Genomic DNA, 8,077 nt, shown 5'->3' with positions numbered 1-8,077 from the left:
AAAGGTACAGGAATATCTATGGTGTGCTTTGGTGTGCCATCCACTTAAAATGTGCATTTTTCTGTGCATTTTTGTTGTTGCTGCCAAAAATGATTGTGCATTTTTTGGGGAAGTTTTGCTAAAATATATTATCGGTGGAATTTGCCAATATTTAATTAATCCTGCCTTCAGTTTAAAATTATGCATCAGAGGGAAATGACTTTTTTAAGATGGCAAAAAGCAACAGCAAGTAAACAGTTATTAAAGGATATATTGTACTGCATGATCTACCTCAGGGACGCGGGTCTAAAAGGGACACGGGTGGCACTGTGGGTTAAACCACTGAGCCTAGGGCTTGCCGATCAGAAGGTTGGCGGTTCGAATCCCGGCAATGGGGTGAGCTCCCGTTGCTCTGTCCCAGCTCCTGCCAACCTAGCAGTTCGAAAGCATGCCAGTGTAAGTAGATAAATAGGTACTGCTCCGGCGGGAAGGTAAACGGCGTTTCCATGCACTGCTCTGGTTCGCCAGAAGCGGCTTAATCATGCTGGCCACATGACCCGGAAAAACTGTCTGCAGACAAACATCGGCACCCTCGGCCAGTAAAGCGAGATGAGCGCCGCAACCCCAGAGTCGTCCGCGACTGGACTTAACTGTCAGGGGTCCCTTTATCTTTTTACCTCAGGATAGCTGTGGCAAACTTGTGGCCATCCAGGGGTTGATGGATTACAACTCCTGTCATCCCTGACCACTGCCCATGCTGACCGGGCATGATGGGAGCTGGAGTCCAATGATTGGCACAGGGTCACACATGTTCTCCATCCCTGGTCTAACGTAATGCAGTCTTGCCAGTGAGTCTGCTTTTGAAGGTGACAGTTCCCTCAGATAAGCACAATTCCAGTATTAATGACATGTGATTTAGTTCAGCTCCAATGTGTGTTTAGGCTTGGAAGCTGACAGAAAGCAATGGCGTGGAGCTTTCGTGCATGCATACAAATGAACTTTATAGGCACATGTAGAAGGAAGCTGCCTTGTACCAAATCAGACTTTTAGTCCAGCTAACTCAGTCCTCTCCACATTCGGATTGGCAGTGGCTCTTCTGGATTTCAGACAGAGTTCCCTCCCAGCCTTGCCCAGATATGTTGGGGATTGGGCCTGACAGCTTCTGTGTGCAAAGCAGATGCTCTATGACTAAAGTAGAGCCTTTCTGTTCTATGCATTTGGCATAACCTCCACACATGGAGTGTCCCAGGTTTCCTTCTTATTCAGATGAGCTTTGTGTGCATCCATTTCCACTTTGTGCATATGACCCCCTCACACTGACACAGCATGTCCATCTGACAGGTGATGGGGCCAGCATGCACATTGTTTCCAGGTAGCATGGTCAACCAGATTACATAGCTGCATACACACCATGGGGGATTATTAGGTTCTTTGTTCTTATTTTTATTATGTTTTTAATGCTTTTTATTTTGTAATTTTATGTTATGAAACACACTGAGATTTATGGGTACAGGGTGGTATAAAAATTAAACAAACAAACAAAATATGACCCCCCCCAAAAAAAAACCCATGGTAACTGTAGTTTTGCCCCACAGAACTACAATTCCCAGCAACCTTAGCAAACTGCAGTTTCCAGGATTTGTCGTGTGTTTGTCTTGCTTTAGCTGTACACAGTCTTAATCCTACTCCTCTCAAAAGCATTCCTGAGAAGACACATGTGAACTCCCTCTATTGACACAAAGAATTGCAGGATCGCTCATAATTTTAAAGTATGACATTCCTTGCTAGTTTTCAGTCCTGGAAGTCCAGGACTTCTGACCTCTTTTGCTTTTGGCCGCCTTGCAGGAATCCCCTTGTAACATCCTCAAGGCCCAGATAGTATTCCCAGATCCCAGTCCAAAGAGACAGAAGGGGGAAAGCCCACCCGACGCAGTAAGTTGCTCCCATCACAGCAAAGCTACGAAAAGCTGCACCTGGTGAAATGCTGCCTTCCTTGAAGCAGTTAAAGGCCAAACCTTTATCTCAGGATCTGCGCCTGACAAGAAGTCTTGGGAAATGGAAACAGCGAGGGAGTCTCCTGTTGCAGGAATGAGAACTATAGAGTGGCCAACATCTCAGCTGGTCTCTGTTGTTTTGACTTTGGTTTGTTATGCAGAAATTAGCTAGTGATTGTGTATTCCCATATTGTGAAAAACTTCACTTGTTGACTTTGGCTGTGTACATTTAAAGCACATAACTTCCCCCAAAGCATTCTGGGAACGGTAATTAAGCCCTGACAGAGCTACAATTGCAGCACCCTTACCAAACTGCAGTTCCCGGGGTTCTTGGGGAGAAGTCATGTGCTTTAATGTACACTGCAGATAAAGCTGTTATCAGAGGCTGCTAACAGTAGGCCAGGCCTGGTTTCAGTTGGGTTTCCTCCTTCCTCTTCCTCTCTCATTTGGTCAATTAGCCATCCTAGATCTCTATCTTACACCCTGGGCTCATCCCATGACAGGGTTTTCCAGGGCTGGGAGGTCTCGGAAATGGGGGAAATGTCACAAGGAGGGTTAACACGAGTCTTCCTGCTGTCTCTGACCTACCTATTCTCGGAACCGCGGCAGACAAAAGGTCTCGCCATTATTGTGGACCCCGTGAATGGAGCTTGGCAGGCCGAGAGGCTCTGGTTCCCATGGCGATCCTGCTTAATCGGCTGCAGTGTTCTGAGCCCGGACAAAAACAAACAGCAGGCCCCAGCTGCCAGAGAGCCGAGCAGGGCTGTTACCATAGCGAGAACAGGCCGAGGAGGATGTCTGGCAGGATTGTGTTTGTGCTGCCATCAAGCACTGTTTACACTGCATGCACTTGCATGCACACACATCCTGTGGCATGTGCAGGAGAGCAGATGTCATAATGACGCACAGCGGGGGTAATCGAGAAAGCAGCCAGGCTGTGCAAGGGGTAGAGGGGTTCCGCTCCACGCAGAAACAAAGAGGCATCACTTCTCTCCCAAATGCAGACGACTCAGGGCTGTGTACACTAAATGAACCCCCTACACACACACACACACACACAACCCCAAAATGCTGCCCCAGGTAATCTGAATACTGTACCAAAGTAAGTAAATTTATGCATAATTGACTGATTTTTTATGTTCTCATAATTATTTCTACAAGAATTGGCCATGTACTTTTGAGCACATCTGGGCAGCCAAAAGGATTAGAAACTTGTTCCCTGCTAAATGAATGGGTGTGTGCCTTGCAAAAAAAGGGGGGTTCACTGAGGGCACCTTGCCCAAGAGCCCCCCCCAAAAAACTGAGAACTTCCTGTCTGTAACACAAGCTAGGACTCCTATTATAACGAACACCTTGTTTATATCATTGCTCACAGTTTAATTATCCATATGTTCTGATGAATAAACCTAATTTTTTACCTAGTGTGTTCAGATCTGGGTGGATTTTGAACCAACTGAACCACACAAATGCCTTTGTTTTTTTCAGTCCAACTATTGCACTAGGGTGCATAAGCAGGCTTTCCCAACCTCCCTTTATATATTGGACCACAACTTCCACTCTCCTTGACCTTTGGCTGTGCTAGCTCTGGCTGATGGGAGATGGGAGACCAGCAAAAAGTACCAAACTGAGGAAAAGCTTCTATAGGTACTTGGGTGGGCAGAATTTGAGAGGTGGCAGAATAGTGACTTGACAACACCCGTCAGATCTACACCATCACCACCCATACGAAAAGAGTCCTACTTTAAGCTCGTTACAGTGGTACCTCGGGTTACAGACGCTTCAGGTTACAGACTCCGCTAACCCAGAAATAGTACCTCAGGTTAAGAACTTTGCTTCAGGATGAGAACAGAAAGCGTGCGGCAGCGGGAGGCCCCATTAGCTAAAGCGGTACCTCAGGTTAAGAACAGTTTCAGGTTAAAAACGGACCTCCAGAACGAATTACCGTATTTTTCGCTCTATAACACGCACCCGACCATAACACGCACGTAGTTTTTAGAGGAGGAAAACAAGAAAAAAAATATTCTAAACGAAACAGTGGATGTATGATTTTTGTGGTTCATGCTGTGGCCACTGACATGTGATCTGACAGTGAGTTTGGAGTAGCCCAATGCAAAAATCCTGAGGATCCATGTGGATCCATGCTTTGTAACCACGTTTTTGCACCACTGCGGCCCCAGGCAACAGTGGGTGTGTGATTTTTTTGGTGCAAGATGTAGCCATGGACATGTTATGTGATCTGATGGTGAATTTGGGGTGACCCAGTGCAAAAATCCTGAGGATCCATGTGGATCCGCGCTTTGTAACCACGTTTTAAGTGGGGAGGGAAGGAAAAACACTCAAGGAACAAGGAGAAGGATGCTGCTAATAATGCAGAAGAGGGGTTTATGGGGAGAAGCATGTGTGGGGTGGGTGGAGAAGGATGCTGCTAATAATGAAGAAGAGGGGTATAAGAGGAGAAGGCTCCTCTCCTCTCCCGCTTTGCTCCTTTAAAGCAAGCAGGCTCTGCTTTTCTCCCTCCTCCCCGCTCATCCCCGGCTTAGCGAGCTGAAAAACTTTGCTGCTATTTAGCGAGCTGAGTGGGGAGGAGAGAGGGACAGAGAGCCCGCTTGCTTTAAAGGAACCAACTGGACAGGAGCCGAGGTACCACTGTATTTTTGTGGCAGCTGTTTATTAACCGGGATCTTTTAGGGTAGACCTAATGCCAGGGATAAAGCTAAAGCACCCAGGCATCTATTTAGTTTGGCTTACCCAATGACCAGTTTAAGGAGAACAATCCAAAATTATACTAAGCTTCTGCAATGACTAGCAGCTGAGAGAGGTTATGCAGAAGCATATCTGGAGTAGACGCTCCTCCTTTTGACACTCTTGCCTATTCTGGGACACACGTGTGCTGGACAAGAGCCAGCAGAGCACCTGCCCTCACCCCAACAACATGGCCATTGTACACTTCAAGCCTACACTGAGGAAGGGGAGGAAAGCCAGGGCTTAATCAAGAGCTGGAATGAATGGTTAGGTATTACACAGTGCTCTTTCCTTTCCTTTCTATTGCTGCACCCATTTTTCCAGGCAGAAAAGGTCACAGGAGTTCTGGAAAAATGTATTTAGAGAAATATCTTTTGATTACAAGGCAGACCGTCTCCATGACTCCAGGGCTGGCTCAACGTAACTTGTATAGATGTGATACGCTGCAATTTACAAAGAAGGAACTCATAAAACATATATTAACTGCTGCAAGAACAACTATTGCCAGGACATGGAAATCCTTACAATTATTAACTGTGGACCAATAGTATAATGCAATCTGGCAAGCAGCATTACTGTACTGGAAAAAATGGCACAAAAATTAAAAGGAGCAAGAGTCCAAAAGAAACATGATAATTTTTATGCAGTCTGGTGTGTCTTTATTGATTACTCAAACAATGAAGCATATGGTAGAACAAGACCCACAGTCTGGCATGCATGAAGTATATACAGTGGTACCTCAGGTTACAGATGCTTCAGGTTACAGACTCCGCTAACCCAGAAATAGTACCTCGGGTTAAGAACTTTGCTTCAGGATGAGAACAGAAATCGCGCGGCGGCGCAGCAGCAGCAGGAGGCCCCATTAGCTAAAGTGGTGCTTCAGGTTAAGAACAGTTTAAGGTTAAGAACAGACCTCCGGAATGAATTAAGTACTTAACCCGAGGTACCACTGTATTTTAATTCCTTCCCTCTCCCCCTCCTATGAATTCCTATAGGTTCTCATTGTTATTGATACAAAATACCTGTTACTTATGGTCACCAGTCTAAGCAATACATGCTACAACACATCATTTCATATCTGTAATACCGGTAATCATTTTGGTATATACTCTTCAACACAGCTTTGTTAATATATTCAGAAACGTTTCAGAGTTTATTGTTGTTTTATTTTTAATTTTACATACCGGTAATTGCTGCATGTCATATGCTCTAATATAAACTACGATATATCTCAATGCAACCATATTAAACAGCTTAAAAATGAAAAAGAATAAATACATTACAAAAAGAGGTCACAGGAACTTAGCAAACTGCTTTATATTGTTATGAGTTTGGGGGGAATCAGTCAGGATGATATTTGGGATCCCTTCCAATTACTGGGGTATGTATATATGAGGGTAGAATGCACCAGAGGAAGTTTCCCATACTAGTTCTTTTGTCAAGGTGATGGTTTTGGCTGACTAGTTAAGTACCATGATTTAACATATCCAAAGATGCTGCTCTGTGTCAGAGAACACCCCCCTGGCTGGTACATAGGAGAACAACAGATAGAGTTGTGTGTGTCAGCTGGAAGTTAGGAGACAGAGGCAGTTCTTGCTCCTTGCTGGGTCTGAAACTGGACTTGGGGCTCCCCTATAAACCTAAAGGGAAAGCAAATTCTACAAGACTGTTAATGCTGTGAGGCCCTCCATTCTTTGCTTAGGTTGTATATATGTAAATTAAAACACATATCCCAAAGATACCACCATCCCCACTGATCTTTGTTCCAAGGATACCAAACCTGATAAGCGCTAGACTGCCTGGAGTTTCTTGCTGCCTGGAGATTGAGGTGGGGCTACACAGTGTAGGGGATGGCCTGCATTGACTGGCAGCAGCTATCCAGACAGGGATCTTGGACTTTTTTTTTGCATACAAAAGCATGGGCTCTACCACTGAGCTTTGCTCTAATACATGTCCTTGGTTTCTAGCCCATAATTCAGAAGCTCAAAAAGTCTATGCTCCCAGCTCATCATGTCTATTTATCATATGGATACAGCTGGCTTTAGCCGTCATAATAATATTGACCCAGACTAAGATAACAGGGAATATGTGTGCAAGGTGAGGGATGCAGAAGAGCGAGCAGCTTTGGAGTGAAAGCAGGAGTCAGTATGGTAAAGAAGACAGTGGATTGGTTTGGGGCATGGAAGATCAGTGAATAAACTCACTGGGTGGCCTCAGGCAAGATCTTCTCTGCCTTTGCTTGCTTCACAAAATTGCTGTGAGCATAAGTGAGATAAGAACCGTGCTGCAGGTTGTAAACTGAAAAGAGTCACAGAAATGATTCATCTATATCCTATTAATCCCCAACTCAGGCTTCTCGTGCAGAGGTATGATACTGGGGTATTAGTATTTACCAGAACACTAAACAGATATGGATGAGGGCTGAAACAAAAGCGTGAAAGTGTGCACATATTGAACATAAATGAACAAAATGCACTGTGGGATAAGGGCGGTGCACACTGCAGCTGACATGCCTCTGAAGGCCCAGGAAGGAACTCTGGAGGAAACCATTAACGTGGTCACCAATGTACACTGTGCTTCTGATTTTGGAGGGTGAAGTAGGGGCTGCCTTCAACCAAGCTCAATAGATGGTTGCATCATCTTCAGCCGTGATGGCGGCAGCAGTGGGAAGTAGCACCTGAATTCAGTCTGCACACCACTGCACACCACCCCCGGCAGCGCAATCCTGGTGGGGTGCCATCGCGGCTGGCCCCCCCACGCTGGGCGCCATGCCCCTGCAGGCGGCACACCACGCCCCCAGGATGCATGCCATGCCCCTGCGGGCAGTGTGCCACGCCCCCGGGATGCGTGCCAGCCATGCCCCCACCTGCTCTCCGCATGGAGCTCCGCCACTGCACCACTGACCTCTTTTACACCATCACCCTTTAGTGCTGCTGAAGTGTTACTTTTCCAAATCAGCTGGAAGCAGATTTATCACTGTTGCTCCACATGGTACTTAACATAGCATTACGTAGCACTACATTTCCCATAATGTTCATTCCCGCAGCAAATGCAAAAGTACACATTGTTGCACCAGCCCTAGCAATCCCCCAGACCATTAACATTTGCTTTTTAAAAAATTGTGTATTTGTGCTGTAGGGCAAAAACTTTTTTTTTTTAAAAAAAGAAAAATATGAAAATATGAGCTGTTGAAAAGCAATGGAGGAAGGAGTTTTGTTGCACACAGAAAGACAATGTTGCGAAGTAATGAGAAAGAGACTGCGTTACATGGCATATCATGATGAGGTGCAAAAGAGCAGGGATAGGGGAGAAATTATTTGGATTGCATTTTTAAGCAGACCTTACTAACTCTCCTTTTCTGA

This window comes from Podarcis muralis, chromosome 1 (assembly GCF_964188315.1).
Source record: "Podarcis muralis chromosome 1, rPodMur119.hap1.1, whole genome shotgun sequence".
NCBI lineage: Eukaryota > Metazoa > Chordata > Lepidosauria > Squamata > Lacertidae > Podarcis > Podarcis muralis.
The sequence above is the reverse complement of the archived record's forward strand: the minus strand, read 5'-3'. Positions refer to the sequence as shown.